Source organism: Calidris pugnax, unplaced genomic scaffold (genome assembly GCF_001431845.1).
Source record: "Calidris pugnax isolate Ruff unplaced genomic scaffold, ASM143184v1 scaffold95, whole genome shotgun sequence".
In the NCBI taxonomy this organism is placed as follows: Eukaryota; Metazoa; Chordata; class Aves; order Charadriiformes; family Scolopacidae; genus Calidris; species Calidris pugnax.
In genome coordinates, this window is record NW_015090885.1 from 5,769,125 (window position 1) to 5,793,386 (window position 24,262).

Below are 24,262 nucleotides of genomic sequence, written 5' to 3' on the forward strand. Positions count from 1 at the left end.
GACTGCAGCAAGATACAGTTCAGGCAAGGTGACTGCACCGACACCAATTGCGCCAGTCCAAGCTGGGTCTCAACCATTTCAGCAGCAGTGGAGCAAAGGAAGAGCTCAGGTGGGACCCAAATGTGAGTCTGTTAAGTGAGATTCCCGCAGAAAAAGACAAATCTCATTCTGAGATGCTTTAAGGGGACTTTTGTGTACAAGGCAAAGGAAGCAATTATTTTGTGCATTTACTCAATAGTGTTGAGCTCTCAGCAGGAACAGTGTGTCCGGTTCCAGGCACTACACTTTACAGGAGATGTAGACAAATTGGAGAAAGTCCAAAAAAGAACAACAAAATGATAAGTGATGCAAAAAAACATGACTTATAAGGAATTGATAAAATAACTGAGTTTGTTTTCTCTAGGAAAAGAACAACAGGAGGGGAGGCATGATAACAGTCTTCCAGCACATAAACATTTGTTATAATGGGTGGAGAGACTAAGAAGTTGTCGTCTACATTCACCAGAAGTAGAAGAAGAAATAATCAGCTTAATTTGCAATAAAAATGATATAGCTAAACATTAGAAAAACACTTTGCAACAGTAAGAATAGCAAAGCACTGCAGCACACTGCTTGGGGAGGCTGTAGAATCACAGGAGGTTTTTATGAAGAGGTAAACAAACATCTGTTAAGGATGATCTTACCTCATAAGCAGAAAAACAATCAAGAGGAGAGGGAGGCTTTCTGAAGTCTTTGGCCCTACATAAAACTGTAAAGCCAAAGACATAGAAAAATCTCAGGGAAATATTTTCTGAAAAAAAAAAAAAAAAAAAAAAAAAGTAGCTTGGCACCAACCCTGAAAACTCAGCCTGGACATCCCAGGTTGTCTACACCACCCAGTGCAATGTCAAGCTGGGGAGATACCAGCTCAGGTTTGGGAGCAGGTTGGCTGTGGCAGCAAAGCATTCCACTTGTGTTAATTATCTCCTCTGGAGTGGGGCTAATTAGCTGGGGCAGGATGAAGCACAGTGGTGCTTCCCATGCTGGTGCTAGCTCACCCCAGGCTACCTGAGATATCTCCACACCACCCTGCAAGGAGGGCTGTCCTCAGGGAAGCATCAGGAGCTTCACTGCTTTGTACTTTGGCTTCAGTGATGGCTCTTAAAGTGCCGCGGATTTAAAGGTGTTTGCTCACCATAACCACATTTCACCAAAACTGTTCTCTTACTGTAGTAACTGTAAGATTAAATGCCGTAGCATTTAGAGGGTTCCATCTGGACATTGATGCCAAACATGAAAAACAGGGTGTGAGCAACCCATGGCGCTTTCAGCAAGAACCTCTTTTCCTTGCTCAGTTCAGCGCTTATTCAGGGGTGCGGGTTTTATCTGAGGGCAGGAGGAATAAGATCCCCACTCACACCCCTTGTCCCAGTACAATTGCTGCAGCAGCATCAGCAAAGCAGACCAAGGCAGCATCCTCTGCCAAGCGGTCCCCAGGGCTCTCCCGCAGCCTGAACCACTAGCGGGCAGTATCTTCTCATTGATGCACTGTACAGCGCCGGGGGAGGCCGAGGGATGCTAAGAAGGAGAAAGGAGAAGGCACAGTGTGCCCATGATGCTGTATCTAAAACCTTGCCTTTCTCTTCCCTCAATTATCGAACTTCTTCTGCAAGATACAAAACTAAACCAAAGCCGTCACAGGGAAGTTGTGGTGATGCAGTAGTACATATTGTGACTATGATTTTCAATAGTCCTTTCCCAATGGTTAAATAAGACGGAGTTAAACCAACGTGAAGGTCACTTTTAAGTCATTGATGTTACCTATAGATTCAGTGAAAAATTTGTTGACAAAGCACTCTTTTTGCTAATATAATCTGTGTTTTCCTTTGAATCTGCAAATATTTCCCATGTATACCAGCTGACCTCCATGATTCTCCCTTTAACAACAGCACAATTAATAATAAAAACTGCACTAAACTTACAAAGAGCATGTAAGGCAAAGTAGATGAACTGGCACATGTCAAGGGTAGGTGCTGTGGTACTGCAGCAGCAGCACAAACAGGGCTAGGAAGAGAAGAATACTCTTTTAGACACATGATTTCGTGGATCAGCATGATTTCACTTAAAACTTGACCAGGCTATTCCTAGAAACACAGGCATTTACAACAGTGTCCTGGTTAGAAATTCCAGCACAGATGCTGTTTCTGAAGAGGTCCTCTGGGAAAGGGCCCAGAGCTTGCAGGCAAGGTGTAGCACATGCATTATGTAGTCATCATACACAAAATGCCTTTCTTAGATCTCCATATATGCTCCTCTTACCTGTCCCTTTCTCTGCCTCCTGCCTAGAACCTACTAGCTGATCAGACATGGAGTTGAAGCACATCAGCTGGAAGACAGAATCATAGAATTGTCTAGGTTGGAAGGGACCTTCAAGATCATCTAGTCCAACCATCAACCTAACTCTGATTAAAAAAAAAATAATAAAAAAATAAATCACTAAACCATGTCACTATGCTCTAAGTCAACCTCACTTTTGAACACCTCCAGGGATGGTGCCTCAGCCACTTCCCTGGGCAGCCCATTCCAATGCTTAATAACCCTTTCAGTGTAAAAATCTTTCCTAATATCCAATCTGAACTTCCCCTGGCACAACTTGAGGCCATTTCCTCTTGTCCTATCGCCTGTGACTTGGGAGAAGAGACCAACCCCCGCCTCTCTACAGCCTCCTTTCAGGGAGTTGTAGAGAGCGATGATGTCTCCCCTCAGCCTCTTCCTCTCCAGGCTGAACAACCCCAGCTCCCTCAGCCTCTTCCCATAAGACTTGTTCTCCAGACTCCTCACCAGCTTTGTTGCCCTTCTATCACTGAGAAGATCTGAGAATACAGGAGAGCTGCATACTTAGCTGGTCCGTGAACTCAGATTTCTCTCTGCACGTATTCTAGATTATGGCTCTTCCACCACTATTGAGATACTTCTCACAGAAAGGGATTAACGGCTATGGGGAGCTGTGAGGTATCAGAGCAGTTAGGGAACATGTTGCTTACAGCCAATCTGAACTATGTGAAGTGGATCCAGGGAAAACAGTGACAAGCACCTGATAATACTTCTGGTAATAATTAATTGCTCCAGGCCTGCCAGTAAAAGAGGAGCTAATAATATCTCCCAGCCTCTTGAGGGGATCTCCAAGTGTTTCTTTTACCAAGACTTTTTGTACAATCTCTTAACATCCTCAGGAACAAGGAGCTGGAAAGGACAAAGCTTCAAAAAGACCAGAACAATTGGGTATGTCTGGAAACATCCCATGTTACCTCCCTGTCCGTGAGGTTTGTTGCCTTCCAGTTTCTGCTGGGGGCTCATTCCATCCTCTCTTGTCCCTTCTTCTGGGCTCTTCTAACACCACCAAAGTTTGCCTTGCTGAGTGGTAGGCTCAGAGCTCTCAGGAGAGTTGTCACCACCCACTTTCCACCTTTATCTCCCTGCCTTCATTTCCACACTGTGGAATGACACGATGGAGGTGCACTGTGCATACAAGGTATGGAGGTGGCCCAGGAGAGCTCAGGAGGAGGACAAGGGAGCGACGCGTGTTGCAAAACAGGCAATTATCTCTATTCTCCCAATCCCAAGAGATGCGCGTACCTGCCGTGCACTTTGGCTGGCCTCAGCTCCTCATTTCCCACAGCAGAGCATGTTCCCAGCCTCTCTGGGGAGGACATCCGTGGGGACAGTTCCTGTTTTCCTGCCCTTTCAGTCATTTGCCTTCCTGAGCCTGATATGATTGTTTCTTTGGGCACAGTGTAAAGATGCCAGCAAGGAACGGAAGCCTCTCATGCCTCAGCAATTTATTAAGAAGAAAAGGAGGTTATTGCACTTGGAAGCTGTTGAGCCACTCGTTCTCTTTTCCTGATCAAGAAGATAACCCTCCCATAGATAAATCGCCCATCTAGAGGTCTTCAGCATTCCCTGAGGCAACCTGGCCTCAAACTAATAAACAGCCGGGTGTGGGGAGGCAGGGATTATCTATGTACAGACCTGCCAGAAAACATAGGTGGTAGGGCTGAAGGGCTTCCCGTTTGGAAAGACCTGTTTTGTTGGGGTTTTTTCTTCATTATTTCCAGCAAGTTCAGTCCCTTCAAGTCCTGTTACTGCTCAGTGAATATGCTATTCTTAACAGCAATATGGTTTAAAGCTTTATCAGGATCCTCATAGGAGAAGCATTAAGACTTTGTAGGCCTCCTGTTCTGGGTCAGACCTGGCAAAAGTTTCAGCAGCTACTTCTATGGCAAGTTCCACATTGGCACAGCAACTGTCAATTATTCTTCTACATATCCTGCACTACGAGGTCGCGTTCTCTTCTTATTGATAAACATCATCATAACGAACGTTGCTATTAGTACAGATAGTTCCTCAGCAAAATACAGGCATGCATTTTAATGGCCTGTGTCTCTCCAGTCCCTGAAGCTCCGAAGTGAGAACAGAAGCTCTAATATTCTGTTGGCTCACCCTGCTTTGGCCCAGGGCGCAGCAGGTTTGGTGGGTTTCTGGTCCCTCTGCTGTGTATCAGCTCCACTGACCAGTGCTGGGTGTATCCAGCTGCAGCCCTGGCTCTTCCTTTCAAAAGCATGTCCTCCTTTACAGAAGCACAACATAGAAGTCAATTCCATTCTAATACATCCTTTTTAGCTGTATACAATTTGTGGCATCCCTTTCCATTTTATATTCATCAAGGCTTTGCCTGCCCAGGAGACTACAGCTATAAGACATTGGAAGAGATGCAGAGATGGTTTGTACAACTGAATGCCAAAATCAATGGCTGTAGCTGCCCACTGAGTGGGCAGAAGTGGGGTAAAAAAAAAAAAAAAAATGTATTGCCTGCCTGCCTGCTTGTTTGTGACTTTGAACCATAATTTCCTAATTAACAATATTCAGTATTTGTGAGTCAGTGTTCTAGTAACTGGAGTGATGATTTGGGTCTGGAACAGATAACCAAGCAGCACTGGAATATGGGCGCACTGGTTATTCAAGCACTAACCAAAGAAAAAATAAACATAAGTTATTGCTTAATTCAACACATGCTGATGTTGCTGACTTGAAAACAGCCTTGGGGATTTTTAAATGTTCTAAACAGCTTCCTCATTTTGCAAATCTTAAATCCAAAATGAACAAAACCTGTATTTCACCTCATCTGAATGGGTAAAGTGATGGTAGAACTGAGAGGCTGGTAGCAGGTTTACTGGTCCCCAGTTACCTACACTGTTGTATGAAAGCAGAAGAAGGTCCAAAGCAGTAATGCAATGCTTTGAAAGATATGATGCTTTTAAAAGTCCTGTTTCCCAGTCCTCAGTAGAATTCTGGGCTGAATCAACACAAAGAAAGGATTTAAATAAGAAAATATAAATAATCATTGAGAACTGCTTAAAATTTTTTGACTAGGCACCAAAAATACACAGCTCCCCACTAAAGAAAGAATAGTGTAATTGAAAAAACACAGCCAGGTTTAAAATGGTAATGGGGGTGGCTTTAAGTAAGTAAAACACATATAACAAACAGTAAGAGAGGAGAAGCTGAACATAAATTAGAAGATAAAAATTATTAAAAAATGAGGATGGAAATGAAAGGGGAAAAAAAAGACTGACAAAGCTATTTTTTAAAAAAAGTAAATTAAGAACAAAATGAGTCCTAATTATGGTATTGATCTGTTATCAGATGGAGATGTTAGATTATTCAATAATAATGCAGACAAGAAAAATGAAATCGATAAATGCTTCTATCCTACTGCTGGGAAAAAAGAAAACAGATGATCAAGACATTGTTGATGACATGTCTATTCTTGTAGTATCTCAGAAGAATTAAATACCACCTACTAAAATCAGGCATTTTAAATCAGCAGGACTGCATACCTTGCACTGAAATATATTTATTTTTTTCTTTTTTAAGCTGCACAGGATGCCTCTACACTATGTATGTTGATTTTCTGTACTACTTGGCCCAATGGGTAAGTGCTGGAGGAGAAGAAGAAAACCCACAGTCTGGCAGTTTGTAAAGACCATGTAGAAGGGCATAATTATTTTATAATTATGTCATAACTGTAATTACTCACAGGCAACTGCAGACCTGTGATAGAATCGCAGTCCTGAACTAAATAATGAAGTGGCTAACACAGAACACAGGAAACAAAAGGAAGGAAATATAACTAGAGGCAATCAACATGGGTTTATAGAAAATTCACCCCACTGAACTGCGTTAATACTTTTCTCTGAGGAAGCTGGACATACCGTTGTTAAATATAACAAAGATGATACAATATACTTAAGATCCTGGAAGGCAATTTCCCTTCTATCACATGGCAATTTGATTAAAGAACTTGCTTGACATAAAAATAAGATAGCAGTCATTAAACAGACTATAAATGACCTATCAGACTGGTCCCAAAATACAAGTGAGAGCTAGAAGTGATTGTTCTGTTTATAGCATGTTTGTACCAAGATCCTGGAGGGTGTTTGGCGTCATGATATTTTTAGTCAATAACCTGGAAGAAAACTTCAAACGTTCTGCAGATGCCACTATGTCCAGGAGAGGGACAAATCAAAAGGGGACTGCTGATATAGATCAGCTGGTAACTCTGCTACGGGGAACTTTGTCCAGGGAAACAGTGACTCTGCAGAGGACTCTGAGCTCAGGGTAGTTGAGGAGCTGCATATGAGCCCACAGTGCAACACTGATAGGGCCAATGTGATCTCTGGATATACACAGAGGCAAAGGGTGTACATATCCCACCTCAGTCCTGTCTCGTTTATTCTCCAATTTTCATGACAGTCCTCTGCTGTCAAAATCTCCCCCCTATATCTTCTATACAACCCCTAACTCAGCAAATTAGAAAAAGAGTGCTTATTTTCTGGTTCAAAAGTCAGCTTGCTTTCATGACTAGCTGCCAGCTTGAATGAAGAAGGTACCTTCCAGGACTGTCTTCTCACCTTGTACTGGTCACATGAGCTCTTAGATCTACACATGTGCTGCTAGTAAGAAATGTTAAAGCTTTAAATCTGCTCTTGTCCAGCTCCCCAAAATAACTTATGATCTGTGAAGTAGCCCAGAATGCAGTGTCATGGGTGGTGACGTATAGCATCATCCTGGAGATTCTTGCTCACACTTTTCAAAAGCTGGTCTGATCTGTGAGCAACGTCTCCTCTCTCAGTCTTGGAAAGATAGTGCCCATCTTTGCTGTCCATATAAGGGAAGCAGTTTGAAGGACACAGGCAAGACCACGTGAGAAGCAAATGGGAAGCGAGGAAACTAGAAATACTGCAAAGCAGAATGAGAATAGCAAAGAACATTCAGCAGAAAAGAAAGCAATGAACACACGGCCAGAGCACAACCTATATGTGCTAAAGGACAGCTCACACACAAGCTGAATGTAGATCTTGCCTCCTTCAAGCTTAATACAGATGATGCCCTGCAAAGCACCTAGGTGCATTCGTATCAAAGGGTATCATGCATCAGCACCTGAGATGACTACAGCAGACTCACATATGTCCAGCATGAGGGTGCCAGCAACTTCCTGTTTATTACTGTGCTCATTCAGCTCTACTTACTGGAGTACAAATGCCAGTCCTGGCGAGCCATCACTGAACCTACAAAAACTTATGAAGAACCAGCCACCAATCACGTACTCCGAACTGACCCAAGAAAATACAAAGACTCCTGCAAATTCTCTTGGATGCCATTTGCTGTATACACTGTCATGCCTGTCAAAACCCATGTGACTGTACTACAAGTAGATTTTAATTTAGCTGGAAATTGAGACTTGCATTAACAGGTCTCCCTGACTGCAAAGCCCTAAATAGTTATTAGCCCTTTCGAAGTCACTGATGAATCTCAGATATCAAAGGTTGGAACCACTTCATTTCCTGCAAACTAGTCCAGTGCTGTTACACTCTTTGAATGTATTGTCTATCCTGCCAAAGCATGGAAAACTTGGAAGTGTCCTAGAAAACATCTGTCTGGGGAAAAGCAAAGAAATTAAGGAAAGGGAATTAATTTCTGACCTTTTCAAGAAAGGATGCCTGCGCAAGAAGGCAAGCAAGGTGCAATAAAACTCTTATTTACTGAACAACAGAACAAAATAAATAACATAGGCTTTCTGCTAGTGCAGGGAGGAGAGCAGGCTCAGGCAAGGACTTCTAGAGGCAGCATTTAATCTAGTTTGTGTCCCTTAAAGAGAAGATGAAGCTTCCGTAGACCGCCATAGAAAGAGATCTGTGAAAATGCCAAGTGCTTCTGATAATCCAGGCCTAACTCTCCCTTTTAGGCAAGATATTTAACAGTGGCAAAAGCAAAAATGGATGGAATCAAACCACACATCCCTGACCCGTGGAAACCACTGCCACAGACTCAGTTTGAGCCCTGAAGGGCTATGTTTATCCAAAAGTACTCATGGTTTCAACAACTCTGCGTGTTACGGAAAGGGGAATGGACTTATTGGGAAGGGTTTCTATCTAAGCAGCAAAGTCTTCATGCAGCAGGGACCAAGTGTTCCTTTTAAGTCATTAACTCAGCTGTTTTGCACAGCAATAAACTCTAGATAAGGAAAGAGCCAAGATTGCCAGAGGGGTGGGGTAGAGCAGAGACCTCTGCTTCAGTTTCAGACAAAAGCCTTCACTTGTACTCTCCATGACTAGTTATCTGCTGCGGTGGCAGAGGTCATCCGTGAGCAGAGGCGATCCGGGTACCACTGGAAACAAAGCCAGGGAATAGGATCATGGCATGTTTCTGGCAAAACCATCAAAGCCAAAAGCTATAAGGACTGGAGAAGGTCTCCTGGGGCTTGGCTGTGTGAGCACCACCATCCCAACTGTGAGCTGGCTTGCAGTGATAACATTGTGTGCTGAGGTTGGCATGCAATCCAGGTAGAGTCACAAGAGGAAAAGCTTCCCACCCCGCACAGCCTCAGTGGTCACATCCACAGCTCCTCGCCACGCTCCACCCAGCCAGCCCTCCTGCGCCTCAGAGGACACGCTGCCCTGCCTGGCTTTCTTCCACTGTGTTGGGGTAGGGCTGACTCACCAGTGGCCATTGTGTTTCCTAGGAAGTCCTGTTACCGCAAGTACCTGCTCATAGCAGCTGTGTACGAAGGCTCAGAGACTCTGTTGGCATGTAGTAATATTGTCCCAACCTCCATCTGCACCAGCACTTCATCTTTCCAGGAGTTCCTGACTGTTCTCAGAAGTTTCTAGAGGTACAGACCATCACTGACTCTTCCACATGCACATTCTTGGCCTCGGCCAAAGCTTAGGTCTGTGGGGAATAAGGTAAGAAATGAAGCAAAACCCTGCCATCGTGGGAATATGGTTTCTCCAGGAAAAAAAAAAGTCCGGGGCAGGGTGGGGAGGGAAATAACTCATTCTTGTTTGGCTTGAAAATATAGGAGAATAAGGTTCTCCTATAAACCTGTTCCAGGTTTAAAGTTTTAAATGTATGACAGAGTCATAGACTATGGTACGCAAAGGAGCACCCAGAGAAGAATTAAAGCAACTGATAAATAACGATTAAGACCTCTCATCACTGAGCACCTCACTGGACACTAATGAAGCTTCATTTACTTTCGGATATCACTGCTGCATAATCCAATAAAATGATGAACCAAACACACTGGGTTCAGGCAAGAGGCCTGCATCTAGCCCATGTCCTCTTCTCCCAGCAAAGATGGTGCCTGGTTGCTCCTGCTGGGGACTCTGACTTCTCCCACCCTGTGCAACCAGACAGCCAGACCTATGGGTGCCACCAGGGACAGTGGAACAGTGCCCTGGGATGAGGGACTGGTGGCGGGGTGGGAGTGGTGGCAGCTTCTCTCCAGAATGTTGGTGTTCACCTCCAGAGTCCCCAGTGGTCTTTCAGTGGTGGTGGCTGCCAATATCATGGAGTGGGAACACAGTAGATGGTTACATGGGAAACAGGAATGAAGGAGGAACAACGCTGCTTGCTGAAGCAATAGCATTTGAAACCAAAAGAGGGAGAGTGATGTGGTTTGGCTGTTTGTGGGCTGTTCTCACAGGGCACGTGAAAAGGAGTAAAGGATTGGGTTGAGAGGGGATGCCTTCCGTTCTTGCCATGACGTCCCAACTCTCAACCCTATAGCTGTCAACAGTGAGCCAGCCTCCAACTGTAATGCCAGAAAGAACCGCTCTAATGATCTAGACCCACACCTTCAAAAATTTGGGTCACAAGACTTGGCAGAAATCCTTCCCATCTCTGCAAGGGTCCCCTTTCTGACAAGAATCCATCCACAATTTAAAAGCCTCTTTCAAGGATCCTCCACAACCCTCAGTAAGTTTTTCTAGTGGTTAATGACAATGTTAAGAAATTGTGCTCTTTTTCATATAACTTCCGCCCCCCCCCGTTTCAAATTCCAGTTTTTGGGTCTTATTATCTTCCAGTCTGCTAGAACATAGAAAGTTTGCTCCTTGTGTAAACATGTACAGATACTGAAAAAAGTTAGCCTTCAGCTTTCCCTTTTCCTTTCAAGTCTTCGACCTCTTTCACTGGAAGGCACGCTTCCAATTCTTTAATACCCTTGAGCATTGTCCCTGAAACCTCTCCCATCCAGGAACCACCAACAAAAGCACTAAATAAGAGTACATGGGAAGTGACCGTGTTAGCGCTAAATGACACATGCACTCAGCCTCTCCTACAGCTATTCATCTTGAAGTTATTTACCGAAAGCTGCATGAGTTCCCCCATCATCCTGGAATTTTGTCATCAGCCAGTGAGGAGCTCCAGTCTCCACTCCTTCCCCGTCACTGCTTCCCAAGACAAACTTGCCAGCTGATAAGCACAGCCTGTATTCCTTATTCTTTGACATGTGACTTACAGCAGCTAATGTTATGCTTGGCCCCATCTTTCTGAGTGATCCAGACTACTGCAGTAATGTGTAATGTATTGCAATAATGTTTGTTTTGCTAGCTTACTGATTTTTGAATCATTCCTACTGTTTAATAACCATTTTGCTGTCCTTCAGATCATTGACAGTAGAGTTTAATAGTATACAGCCACAAATGACCAGCTTTACAACGCATATTCCCCCTTACAGTTACATATCTCCACCCATTTGGAGGACTGACACGTTTCCTGTAAAGTTCTAATGTCTGCATTACAAGAAATGGCAAGAACAAAAATCTCTAAAAGCACTACCTTGTGTACCTTGTCAGTCTACCTTGTGTAATTTGACTAGTAGTCTTCCTCTCTAGCTGGGACAAAAGCGAGTGATTTACAATTCTCAAACTGCAGCTAGGATCTTGTCTTTCAGAAGTGTGAAATTTCTCATGGAAAAAACAGGAACACAAATAAGTTGTTCTCAAAGTGTCTGCAGTGCGAGTCCCTGATCTGGGAAAGCTTACGCGTGTGCTTAATTTCATCCTGTCTCAACGCACACAGAAATACAGGCTTTCTGGTTTTGCAGGACTGGGCAGCAGGGAAATGCATAACCTGCAACAGGGAAGGTGAAACAGTCAAAGCTTTTCTTTATACTGTTGTAAATACAAACCTTTTCTCCCATCTCCTTTTCAGTTGTTAAATACACAAATATGGGAATGCATTCCCATGCTCGGTTGCCTCAGGAGCAGTACACAAATTACACAAATTGCAAATACACAAATATATGGATTCCCTGACTTCCAAGGGAATTTTGAAGATTAACTACTTAACCCCTAATTATACCAACACTGGCTGGCTAATGAATGAAGTGAGGCAACACCCTTGGCTTGTAAGATTCATGATGAAAAAAGGTGAGTTACTCCATTCCAGGGAGGAGAAGGGCTCATGGGTAACTACAGGAATGTCTGATCTTTCCCACTTTTTTCTAGGATCATTGTACGAGAAGGTATGAAATCCAGTGGCTTTGCTCAGTGTAAACAAAGGGTTCAAGTGACACAGATCCTTCCTGGAAATGCTCTTTCCCTCACTGTCACAGCTGATCAATGTGACAACAACCTACCTCCTAGAAGATTTCACATTACCTATAAGGGACACTTCAGTTTCCCGCATCATCCAAGCAGTTTTCCCATCCGTGTCGCACCACACACCAGAGAGGAAGCTGGCACACTCCAGGCTGCTCAGGTCTGGTGTTTCTGACTGGGAGCAGAGATGTGGTTATAGGGTGAAACAGTAGTCATTGCTGCCAGGAACCAACCAGCCCCCGCAACAGGCTACTGAATATTCAACTTTCAGTAACAGTCACCTTAGTCTCTTGACTAGGACCAGGAAATAGAGAGCAGTGTCTTACAAGCACTTCCAAGCATCAGCACCCTGCATGCTCTGCACCCCAAGGTGTAGCTGTGGCCTGTGGTGACAGTGCCATAAAGGTTTTTAACACAAAGAGCCCATGTGCCACGGACAGCTTCAGAGACCCGATCTGCAGTATCATTGCGTTCAAGAGGTGGAGATAAACAGATCATCCACAACTACTGCATGTGGCATTTGCCCTGAGATCCAAAGTAAAATAGCAAATACATCCCTTTGGTCATATCTTCCTTCACATCGCTTCTGGGAATACAGACTTACTCACAGATCTGATACAGAGGATCCAAACCATGCTTGAGCCACAGCCCTTCCGTGTGAATTCGGGATAGTAATCTAGGGGATAAATTCTGCTTTCATTGAATTTGAAGGACTTGGGGACCCATAATTTGTGTATTTGTCCCCACAGAGGCCCTTAACCTAGGTAGCTGAAAAAAAATACAGTATTTATGGAATGTATTAAATGGCTGAGACATTTCTCCATTGTACAAACCACCGTCAGTACTTCTGCCACCTCTCCCTAATTATTATCAATTGTTAATTCTTCCTCTTTCAGTCTTTCTTTTTCGTTTTGACGATGACTCCTTTCTGTCTCTCTATGTTTCACCTTCACTGGACCTTTATTTCTTCTTTACCCCATGACTATCTTCTATATCATCTTCTTGGATGATCCACACCAGTAGCACTGAGTGCTCCTTTCCCCTCTGACTGATGAGCTTCACCCCACTCACAAAAAACTTATCCCAGTAGTATTAGGTCTGTATGGAAAAGCAGACATCTTCTGGTTACTGTTAGATCCTTATTGCTTATACAGGAAGAGCCTGTTTATAGCCTGGAGCCTATGAAGACTTCTGGAATTTGAAATGCTTTCTCCTTCCATTTTGAGGGCAAGCAGCTGAAGACACCAGGAATCCTTCCTCCCCTCACAAATATCTTGGCCTTCCAGATATCGACCTTACCTTTAGATCCTGCAGCTCAGCAAATGTGCTATCATATATCCCAGTGTTTACACAGTCTATGCAATCTGATAGGCCACCTATACTGAACAGGGTGATTAACGTCTAAGAACGGATGGGAGGTGACCTTCCACATAGCCATGGTATATTTTTGGAAGGGCACAGCAAAGTCAGAAGGGCTTACTAAACTCTTTGATCACTTAAGCTTCTGGTTACCAAATAACCATCAGTATCTTTTCCATAAACCCATTTATTCTTAGTAACATGAATCCCCATCCCCACTTCTGCAAAATTAGCATCTGCTCCTAAGCTACATCTTTCTCCCCAGCTACACCACCATCCCTCAGAAGTTCCAGTCACCCATTCCCTGAGCACTCTCCTTTTCCTGATTGATGACACATCCCACGTCTTGCTTACTTCACTCTTCTCTCACCTTCCACAGCACCCCAATCACTTGACATGAGCCACCAGTAGGCCACAGTTTGAAAACTGCTACTTTTAAGTCCCCCACCAAAAAAAAAAAAAATTGTAAGAGAATCTACTTAATTCATTAATTTCTCATAGCTTTCCTGTCAGTTGTTACATTCACATCTGCTGCTAACCAGCCTCATTTTTATCAAAGCACAGTAGGAGCTAAAGAAACCTAGATCTGGTAGGGTTATAATCCGAGAAGTACTCCATGTCCTGCTTTTTATTTTCTCTATTCCCTCTTTCTTCTCCTTCTTTCTTTTTTGCTGGCACGGTGAGCTGTTACACTAGGTCTGCAGCAAACATAAGCAAGTTAGTCCTGAGGCACAGGAGTTGTTCAGCTAGTAGCTCACATCCCCTCATTGCTGCCCCTGGACAAAGAGTGGAGGTGACTGGCAGTGCTTGCCTCAGAAGAACACCAGCAAATACCAGCACCCTTAAGGGACATCACATAGGATGTCCATGGGAAAATGCTGACCGAGGGCATGACTTCAGGACACGGATACCTCACGCCTACTCGCAGTAGGGGTATCCATCTTAAAACGGGACTGACCACCTTGCTGTCTTTTTCTGATCTGAGTACTTCATGTAAGGGTTTTTGTCAAAAAGCACTCCAGAAAAAAGAAAGAAAAAAGCTAGTAAGCTAGGCTGGTGGTGACACAGCCCAGTAGGCCACTAATTACGACATTTTACTAGAATGTGGGGAAAAAAAAAAAGAAAAGAAAAAGAAAGAAAAAAGTCAAGGTAAACACTTTCTCCATTTGACCTCAAGTGCCTTGGGCAAATGGCTTTGCCCTTCAGGCTGAAACACATTCTACAATGAAATTCACCCAAATCTGACAAGGAAGCTCCTTAAAATTTCAAAGGACAATAACCTGACAGCTATATAAAGTGCAAATGTAAGTCTTGGTCTTACACGGGCAGATTACAAGAGGGACATAAAGGAAGAACAGGCCCACTTTTTACCACCATGACAACATTATGTATGCTTCATTTCATACGCTCTGCTCATCCACTGAGCAAGCTTCTATACCATAGCTGCCTCCACCTCTACAAACAGTGGATTTCAGAGATGACTGAGCTACATGCTGTTTTGCATCCTCCAAGAAAAGAAAGAAGTTAAATCTGCTGATTTACCTCCTGGTCTGAGACACCGGCTGTTGTGTTTTTGGCCAAACTGGTCAATGACCTGTGACAGATGTTCTCCCCCAGGGAGAGGAGGAGGAGGAGGGATAAAGAGATTTACCAGGTTAGAAGGAACTAAACTACTTTAATGAAATATTAATAATAAAATAAAAAGGGAATCATGGAAATAGATACAATGTATACAAAACTGTATCAAGCTCCCAGGATGATGCCACCAGCCCACATTGGGGAAGTCCCAGACCAGACTCAGCAATGAATGGGAACTGGATTCTGAATCTGTAGTCAGGAACACACAGAGTGGGATCAAAGGCAAATAAACAGACAAGAGTCCTCCTCAGATGTCAGCCATCAAAGAAAGAGGGCTGACCCTTTGATCCCTCAACTTTTATACTGAGCATGACGCAGATGGGATGGAATACACCTGTTGGTCAGTTTGGAGTCACCTGTCCTGTCTGCTCCTCCCTGCAGGTGGGACACCTCTATGCTTTTCTGTTTCTGACCGTGCAGTGGGGCAAATAACAGAGTTATCTGACCTTGGCTGTTATAGCAATAAGTATAAGCAAGAGCCTCTCTGCACACCATTCCTTGGCATTGACTATAAACATAGGTCTTATCATTCTGAGAATAAACAGTTTTCTGCACAATATGCTGTTAATTTCAGAGAGTTAGAAGAGTTAGCTTAGTTAGCTAAGAAGTAAAATTACTGAACAGACAGATGGTTCTGTTTTACCTCAAGCCAGGACACCAGCCACAAGACTTACCTTCTCCACCAGCCGTGCATAGTGCACCAATTGATTGGGTATGTCTTCTCTGAAAACCTGTACGAGAGCAGGCCCTGACAGAGATAGGCAGAGAGACAGCTTGCCTATGGATCCCAGCAGACTGAAGCGAGAACTAGATGTCAAGTTCCTCAGGCTGTTATCAAGTCCCGCAGACTTTGGGGACCTTACTGACATACCACAGACTTCCAGGGTGAGGTGGCATCAGCAGTGTAGTGAATCTAAGTCCTGGTCTCCGAGCTAACAGCAGGTGCCAGGTGGCACACTGGAGCCCAAATACCTTAATAAGGTTCAGCTGCCTAACTCCTAGGTGGGCAGTTAATCAGTATTCATTTCAAGAGGGATCAAGTGTTTACCATCTCCAAGGTAGCATGCTCCTGATCCTATCTGTTATGAACAGGGTCAAGGAAAAAAGTGTTGAAGTGTAAGAAAATAAATTTGGAAAGCTGGGGAAAGAGCATAAAGGTGGGTGAGCAGATGCAGAAGGAGTCAGTAAGTGGTTAAACACCACTCATGAAGATGGCAAGTGTGAGGGGATAGCAGACAGCCATGAAATGGGGACATACGGACTCCAAATGGAGAGGCTGAAACCTGACAGAGAAGCCACAGAAGGAATATGAAGCTGGAGAACGACAAGGGTAGGCAGCAGGACCTGGGAGGCAGGAGGCTGTGGACTGCAAGCGGCACTGCAGTAACTGAGGCCAACTGAGCTTTTCACTTGAGGATGTAGGCAAAAAGTCAGGTTTTAGAGGGAAAAACTGGTGAGAATTGACAGGTCCATATGCAAGACACAGCTTGGATACAGTAAAATGTGAGGTAATCTGGATGTCACTGTCAGGGAGAACAGCGGAAGTGCTGGGGGTGATAAAGAGAAGTGGTCTTGGGAAAAGGCCCAGGTTTCCCACACATCAAGTTCCAGATGTTGGTAGGGGATGACGGAAGACTGGAGAAATGGGGAGACACTGGAACAAAGAGATGGTAGTACAAGATGTTGGACAGAAACAAGAGAAAGAGAGCGGAGGGGGAGAACAGTTCAAAAGCACAGGAAAGATCAAAGCTGGTGGTGAAAATACAAGAGACTCCTAAAGGTGGGTGGGGCAACACCAGATATTCCTGTGAGAACAGCTTTGGGATTATGATATTGAAAATAATCTTCAAGGTATCCAAGCAAGTATTGGAAAGGAAGAACTTGGCAAAGATAATGTGAATACAGGGAATGCAGAAGGAGTTTGTTTCATTCTGCAAGTTTGCAGCATGTGGAAGTGATTACAGGGATGATTACAAGACTAGTGCTACACAAAAAAACACAGGATAATGACATTCAATAAATAACACAGTACAGAGTAGAGCTGTAGCCCAAGAGGAAAAAAAAAAAAACAAACACCAAACCATGCTGAGAGCTGCATAAGCCGATTTTCTGAATAAGACAGGAAAGTAAAACAATAAGGCAAATTGAAACGTTTCATTCATTTCGCTGGAATTTTCTGTTGTTAATGAGAATGCCTTCCTCTAAAGAAGTCCCCCATTTCACCTTTCATCATTTAAAATAGTTGAACAGTGAAACTGAAAACAAATCTTCAGCCATGAAAAAAAGAGAAGAACTTTGGCCCTGAGTCCTTTGACTATATCTTCAGAAGTTTTTCTCAGCAAGGCATTTTAGCATCACAACTTTTCTCTCCAATTCCGGAAGAAGGACACTAAGTGTAGGATCCCATTTATTTTTTAAAAAATAAAAAAATACATTCTTAAACATCCAAATTTCTCACTCAGAATGAAAATTCTTCTTTCCAGCCAGTTCCATGACAGGTTTCGTTGTTATCCTCTAGTGGCAAGATACTGTACACCAGTTTGGCACCAGTTACAGGTTCCAAAAATGACATACCTGTTCAGTAGTTGCTTATGGTTTTATATTCAGGGGTCCTTATTACAAACCTATAAAGAAGACTCTCCCAAGTCTATCATTCCAAGTTGCTTGCCTGTAAAAAAAAAAAAAAAAAAATTAAAGGTAGCTTAAAAAATGGCCGTGGGCCTACAGGTAGCAGTTACCTGTTGAAAAATTAATACCCTCTTTTAGTGACAATTAAGATTTGTACAAGAACTTAGGTGCTTAATACCCCAAGAGAGAGAAGTAAGTTATTTCTGGAAAAAAAGACAACAAAAAACCCACTGTGCATTCCTTCCCCATTATCATAACTCCGGTGTTTATAGCTCTAGGTCCTGACATACTGCAATCACTTCACACGGCTTACATGTCCAACTCCACCAGGCAGTGAAAAGTAGCAGCTCTCCCAACTTCTGCAAACCCCTGTTCTACACAAAAATCATCTGCTGCCGTGCCAATGTTACCGGCAGAGGTGGAGTTCCATAAACCCAGGAGGTTATTCCGTCCTCGCCTTGCCCCAGGTTAGGGCCGTTCCTTTGTTACCTTGCTCTGGACCGAGGTCCCGCGCCGGTGGCTGGCTGCAGGCGATGCAGCCTCCCATGCTCTGCAACGTTCTCCGCGGGGGCTGCTCGGGAGATTACAGCGGCGATGGCATTTTATCAGCGCCGCTGCGAGGTGAGCGCAGACACGATAAGGACGCGCTAAAAGTCAACGAGGTGCCATTGACAAGGATTGAAGCTGGGCTCACGCTTCCCCACCCGCCATGTGTGCGCTGACGCTCTGCAGCCCCGCCGCCTTCTCACCAGCTGCTGCCTGGGCAGGCGGCTCCTCTCGCCCTCTCTTTTCGGTACGCAGCCTCCTGTCTCCCCAGCCAGCTCACCACCGCTGGAAGCTGTCACACCATCAGGCCTGCCGGGAACAAATCTTTTCCTATGAAACCCCCGCCGGGTCCCCTGGTGAGCATTAAAGAGAATTTTCGTTGCTCAAACACACTGATGGAGGTGTAGCCCGGTTGCTTTAGTTCCTCCCCACCGTTCCCTCCCAGCGAGGAAAGATCTGCTCCCCAAAGCGACTGCTTTCCCAGGCAAGCGTTCACACATGCTGCTTGGAGCAGGGCCCCCAGCAACACACCCCACAGAGACTAGTCCCTTGCACAGGCAAGCCCCAAGGCTTGGGAAATCTGCTGTGACTAACAGCTTGATTAGGACCCAAGACTTTTTCCACCACATGTTCCAGGGCAGGTGAAGAGGTTCATAAGAAATTAATTTCTTTTGTGCATCTGTTGGCACAATCCACAAGCTGGAACTACACAAGCAGCCAGCAAGCCATAGGCTTAACAGCACCACAGGGCTGTTAGATCCAAAACATCCTGGCTCCATCCGTGCCACAGTGACCATTAACTCCGCATAGCAACAGCAGAGATAGCCTGAGAGACCACAGACTGATCAGAGCTTTTCAAAACAACCTGAAACTCAGGAACCTCCTCCACAAACCACATAACATATGCACAAGGATCTATACACATACCAAGGACACCCAGGATGCTTCCGTGGACTGAGCTACCACAAATGAGGTCCAGTATCTCAAGCAAGACTGCTCTGGAGAGCAACCAACCCGTGGAAGCACCACTAACAGGTCTGATATACAGCAAACCCCCACAACCATTATAATGAGCTAAAGGACTCCATTATATTCCCATGAGGCAGGTGTGGTTGGCAACTGGAAGGCAACTGCTCCCTTCACAGCTGGTGCCAATGAACTTCTCACCAGCAGCCTCAGCACAGAAGTCCAGGTCTGAAAAATTCTCAGTTCCCCTCCAGCAGTGCCCTACCTGTGTGAGGTTGAGACACACTGAGCAGTTAACTCGGCAAGCTATATCTTGCCAGTCTTCTGGCACCCTGAATTTACATTCATAGAGAGAGGAGGGAGAACCGCTTACTCTTGGTGAGTGCTGGAAAACACCTCCTGAGAGATCCATGCTTTCTGTTTCCTAGTCTTCATAAAGACACTAGGGGCAAGCAGAGTCTCTCCCTGCCCCTTGAGGTTGAGTACAAACACGTGTCCCACCATGCAAGCAGTAGGCAGCAGAGGCAGAGCTGCTGCTCACTCCCGGGAGAGCAGGCACGGAGGGGTCGGTGCTGAGAGCACGGTGCCCAGGACAGCCCTCACCACCCATACCATGCTTGTGTTGGCAGGCACCACTTCCCCTGCTGTGCAAAGCAGATCTGAGCCTCCCAGGAGACTTAAAGACCCAGGAACATCATTAAAGGGGAATGTTTCTTTCCCAGCAGAAACAGATTTCCAGTATAGGAACTCCACCTAAGGCCTCTCAGCTGTGGATGTTGGCTTGTTTATATTTGCATGGGGTGAAGAGCCTGTGACAGTATCTGCAATGCATATCATAGTAGGCATATCTGAAAGCAACCGTCACTGACTATGTACAGTAAAGGCCCCATTCGCATACCTAGCAGATGCTATTTTAGTTTCATCTGAAGTGATTTCTCCATTGTCTGTAATTTCTATTTGTCCCCCACCCCTCAGGACAAAGGCTTTGTCTGAAGACAGAACTGTGCTTCTGCCAAGTGCCACGCTGGGAACCTCAGGGGTTTGTCCTGCTTTGTATTCTTCTCCTTTACACTATTTTTAAACACATCCCTGCCCCCCAGCCAGGGAGAAAAACACAATCCCTGAACTAATAGGTGCTGCAGAGCCATGGGGAGGGGGTACCCATAGAGGTGGGCAGGTATGCTGGTACACATGGGGAGGGACAGACAGAAATCACAGGGAGGGCAAGGCGGGCAGCTGCCAGGTTCCCCTGGTGCCCTCTCCGTGGGGAACACAAACGCTGGGCCCTCTGTCCTCCCTGTCTCTAGACGCAAGCAGGCCTATGGGAGCCAGCAGAGCATCCCTCCCCACGCGACCCTGCTGCCAGCCAGGCTTCCTCTGTAGCATGACAGCGCTCCATGGCCTCTGGAATGAGCCTTTGATGCTAGAGACGCAAAATCCTTCCTAAACTTCAGCAGTTTGGGAAAAGAAAAGAGAAAAAAAAAATCTGATGGAGAAAAACAAAATATTGAGAAGAGTTTCCTTTGCCTGATGTCTCCCTCTGGCACTGTGGGCCCTGGGGCTGGGCTGTGTGTCCTCCTGCCAGGTTTTTGGGCCCCAGCAGCAGTTGCATGGTGTATCCTTCCCCCAGGGAGACAGGTCTGGCAGCCCCCAGCACCTGCTGCCCCAGGGCACAGCAGTCCTTGCCCTCTCTCCCAGCAGGCACCCTCAGCTCCCGATTCCTCTATGGTACCAGTCCTCAAGAGTTGCAGACAGGGATCTAGCAAGCTCCTGAGAACGCACTGCCTTGCAGGTTTTGCCTGGAGCAGGAGAACGTTATGGATGGCCATTCAATGTCTGCTCCCAGCCCCGGGCAAGAGTGGCAGGTTTGCCGGTCCTGCAGGCTTCCCACAAGCAGTGGCCTTACCTTGTTTGAGTTTCAGGGAGTTCAGTTTGGGGTGAAGGGTAGGTCAGCTCTTATCTCATATCTACACGCGCAAATGTAGCCCTTACCAGTTCCCTTTCCAGCCCCCAGAGTTCCTGCCCGGCGGCACAGCGAGGACCACGCTTTCCCCCTCTGCTGGGGCCTTTTAGCAGGAGACAAGCTGTGCCAAAGAGGCACAAAGATCTCCTTGGGGCTCCCCAGCTTTAAGGACAATTCTGGGGGCACCAGAGTCTGGAGGCCTTTCTGCTCTGCGGCCTGTGAAGCAGGGCTCATGGCAAGGGGAAAGGGCAGAGCCGCAGCCCCCTCGTCCGGGCTGGTGAGAGCAGCCCCAGGGTGATGCTCAGGGATGACAGTAGCAGAACGAAGCCCCCACACAGGACCACTGTGAGATTCAAAGATTACACAAAGCCACCCTGGACCCCTTCTCCTTATGCTCAGGGATGACAGGAGCAGAACGAAGCCCCCACACAGGACCACTGTGAGATTCAAAGATTACACAAAGCCACCCTGGACCCCTTCTCCTTCTGGAAAACGTTTTTTTGGGCAGCTGAGTTGGATTCAAGAACTTTAGCTACAGGATCTTATAGTTTGTCTAAGCAAATAGTGGTTTTTGTCAATTTTCCAAACACCTGGTTGCACACGGACTGCCCTAGCATCCTGCTAAGGCTCCAAACATTCATCTACGGAGAAATTTTGTGGGAACCTGTGCCTGCATCCTTTCCTTGGCTTCTGACCATTTTAAGGCCAATCACATAATACGAGCCTACATGGAAATGTAGCTGTCACAGATTGTGTTCTCCAAAACCTTGCGGATGTACATGACTTAGGGAGCCCCGTGCAGACTCCCACCACTACCACTTGTCCTGATCACATCACAACACACAGCTCAAAGTCCAGATGAGCAAATCACATTTATATTCCTCACTGGCGGAGGCTACCACAGGACAAAGACACCAAAACTGAGTGGGGGTGGGTGGGAAGGGAACAGTGGAGCAGTCAGAGACAGTTGGTCCCGTGTGTTTTCTTTCCTTCAAGATAAAAATTTACCCCAGTCAAATGAAAAATCAGGAACAATGCAGGAATTTTAAAGAGGCCCAAGCTGCCACCTGACTCAGCGTCTAGGCAGGATATCGATTAGAGAGGCTATTCTTTATTCCTCTGCTATTGTTTAACACTGGCCTCCCTCATGACAGCAACAGGCGTGGGAACACAGCAGCTTTGGTGTTAAAAAGTGCTTTTATCACAGAGCTGTGTAGAGGGGTCTCTGGGAACCAGAGATGCTGTGTCTGATAGTTAAGGAAAGGCATTCAAACCAAGAAATTCGGAGATCTCTAAGGCCCTGCTAACAACTCTGAAAGCACACCAACACGATGCAGCTCATCCCCAGTATAGCATTTCTTGAGTTGTGTTCAGGCTCTGGTGAGTTCAGAGAAGGGGAAAAAGAAAACAACTCTGCCTGCTAAAAATTCTTGGAATTTTCCTTGAGCCCCAGTAGCTGCTGGGGACAGCAACTCCTGTAGACATACCCCTCCTGGGTTTAAACAAGCCAGACTGGGCTCTGTAAATGGTGTAGCACAGCACAGAGAACAGACTCACCACCCACGCCCCTATCCCTCCTCTTGAGCAGGTTTTGGTAGCCAGCTTGGGCTCCAGCCTGCAACGGCTGCCACAATAATGTCAGTAGGTGAGGGCATCTCCTCCTTATTCCACAGAACCAAAAAACTGTCGGGTGGCATACATCATTGCCACTTACACTGTCCAGGTGCCTGCAGCCTCACAAGCCACCACAAGTCCCCACCTAATGAACTAACGGACAGTTATATGGTTTCCTGGTAGCTCCAGGCAGAAATAAAGCAAAATCTTTGGTTTCCTGATAATTTTCAATGCACTAAAAAGCAACATGCTTCAGTACTTGAACACAGCTGATTTGACTGTATAGGGGGCAAACAGTGACCACCAACAAGGTTTTCAGCCAAAATATTTCTGGCTCCCCTCAGGGCTGGCTCCCGATTTCACATTCTCTGTAGGTTTCTTCTTCATTTGCAGCAGAATCTCACATGTAACCACCTTATATGGGAGGGGGGTGTTGTCTTTTTCTTTTTTTTCCTCTTATCCTTTTATTAAAATAAAAAAAATTAAACTCCTGCAGACACTGACTGGACAAACATCAACATATGAATTCACTTCAAAGACACCCCAAATTGGGAGTCATAGCGCACTGGAGGGTGCATCTCCATACATAGGGCTTGCTGTCTTCTGTTGACACTAGGTATTTGTTCCAGCATCTAGAAACACTCTGCAACGTTGCTTCAGGCTCTGTGTAAGAATACACAGTTTGGTAACAGTGTGACTGCACCAACTTTTTCTGCATGCTTTCATGCTTCGGTTTCATTCTTCCGATACATTTTTCACCTTTCCAAAGTTTAAAACCAGTCAGGACTCAGCCAAATTTCTCCCCCTCTTCCTTCTCCAGTCTGTGATAAATGGACAACCATGCTAAACTTAGACCTTTTTTAGTAAGTCATAGCCTCCCTTCTACAAGAACCATGTTAGCACACAAACACTGTTTTTCGAAGATGATGGACATCCTCTGATGTTATCTCAGGACTGGTTATTTATACTGCCTCCATGCCAGCCTGTACCCAGTGCCTAGCACAGAGCAAGCCACCCAGCAGTCTGGGAAGCTGAAACATAGAGCCTGGCTCACTCTGCCCGTACAGGCACCATAGATGTTGCAGGCTGGAGCCACTTGGCTCTACAAACACCAACCCTGCTCTAGCACTAACCTGCACATCAATCCAGAGATAAGCAAAGTAGCTACTGCATCAGCTCAGGAGCTTAGCAAAGATGTCAATTACGTCCTTATCATCATATTTGGGCAGTCAGGAGTTAAGGAATCCATCATCATCCTACCCATTACTCTACAGTCCAAAAAGCAATCCAATAAATGCAGCAAGTTGCAATTTTAAGGAACAGCTTCTCTCTCCTTGAGCTCAGTGGCATAGTCATATTTTCACTCCCTACTTTCTGACCTTCTTCCTCTTCCAGACCTAGCTTGCTCTCAGACAGTGGAGGTGCATCTTTAACTCACAAACTAACAGGACTGAGGCACAGGCTCCAATATGATTATCATCAGCACTGTTGAACTGTCAGTATGTTCCTTGGCAATTTTGCTCCAAGACAATGATGCTCTCCCAGGATGGTTTGGGTGCTGGCCCGACTAATAACAGCTCCCACAAGACAGCGTGGACAAAAGCATCCTGTTTTGGCATCT

General features: G+C 45.4%; 1 protein-coding gene across 11 annotated transcripts in view; it reads right to left on the bottom strand.

Annotated features, from left to right (window-relative positions):
- The window catches only part of GJA8 (gap junction protein alpha 8), a 52,352-nt gene that overhangs the window by 14,096 nt on the left and 13,994 nt on the right, over positions 1-24,262 (bottom strand). For 3 of the 11 annotated variants that reach the window (XM_014947220.1, XM_014947224.1, XM_014947222.1), the window contains 2 exons: positions 18,042-18,451; positions 17,499-17,592 (listed from right to left, as the gene is read on the bottom strand). The exons of 2 other annotated variants lie outside the window; for them this stretch is intronic. The gene's annotated coding sequence lies outside the window, so the exon portion shown is untranslated. Of the gene's footprint in view, positions 1-17,147; positions 17,435-17,498; positions 17,593-17,865; positions 17,997-18,041; positions 18,452-24,262 lie in introns of those variants that run through there. 6 more of the 11 variants (XM_014947225.1, XM_014947223.1, XM_014947227.1 and 3 more) reach the window with 5 other exon arrangements.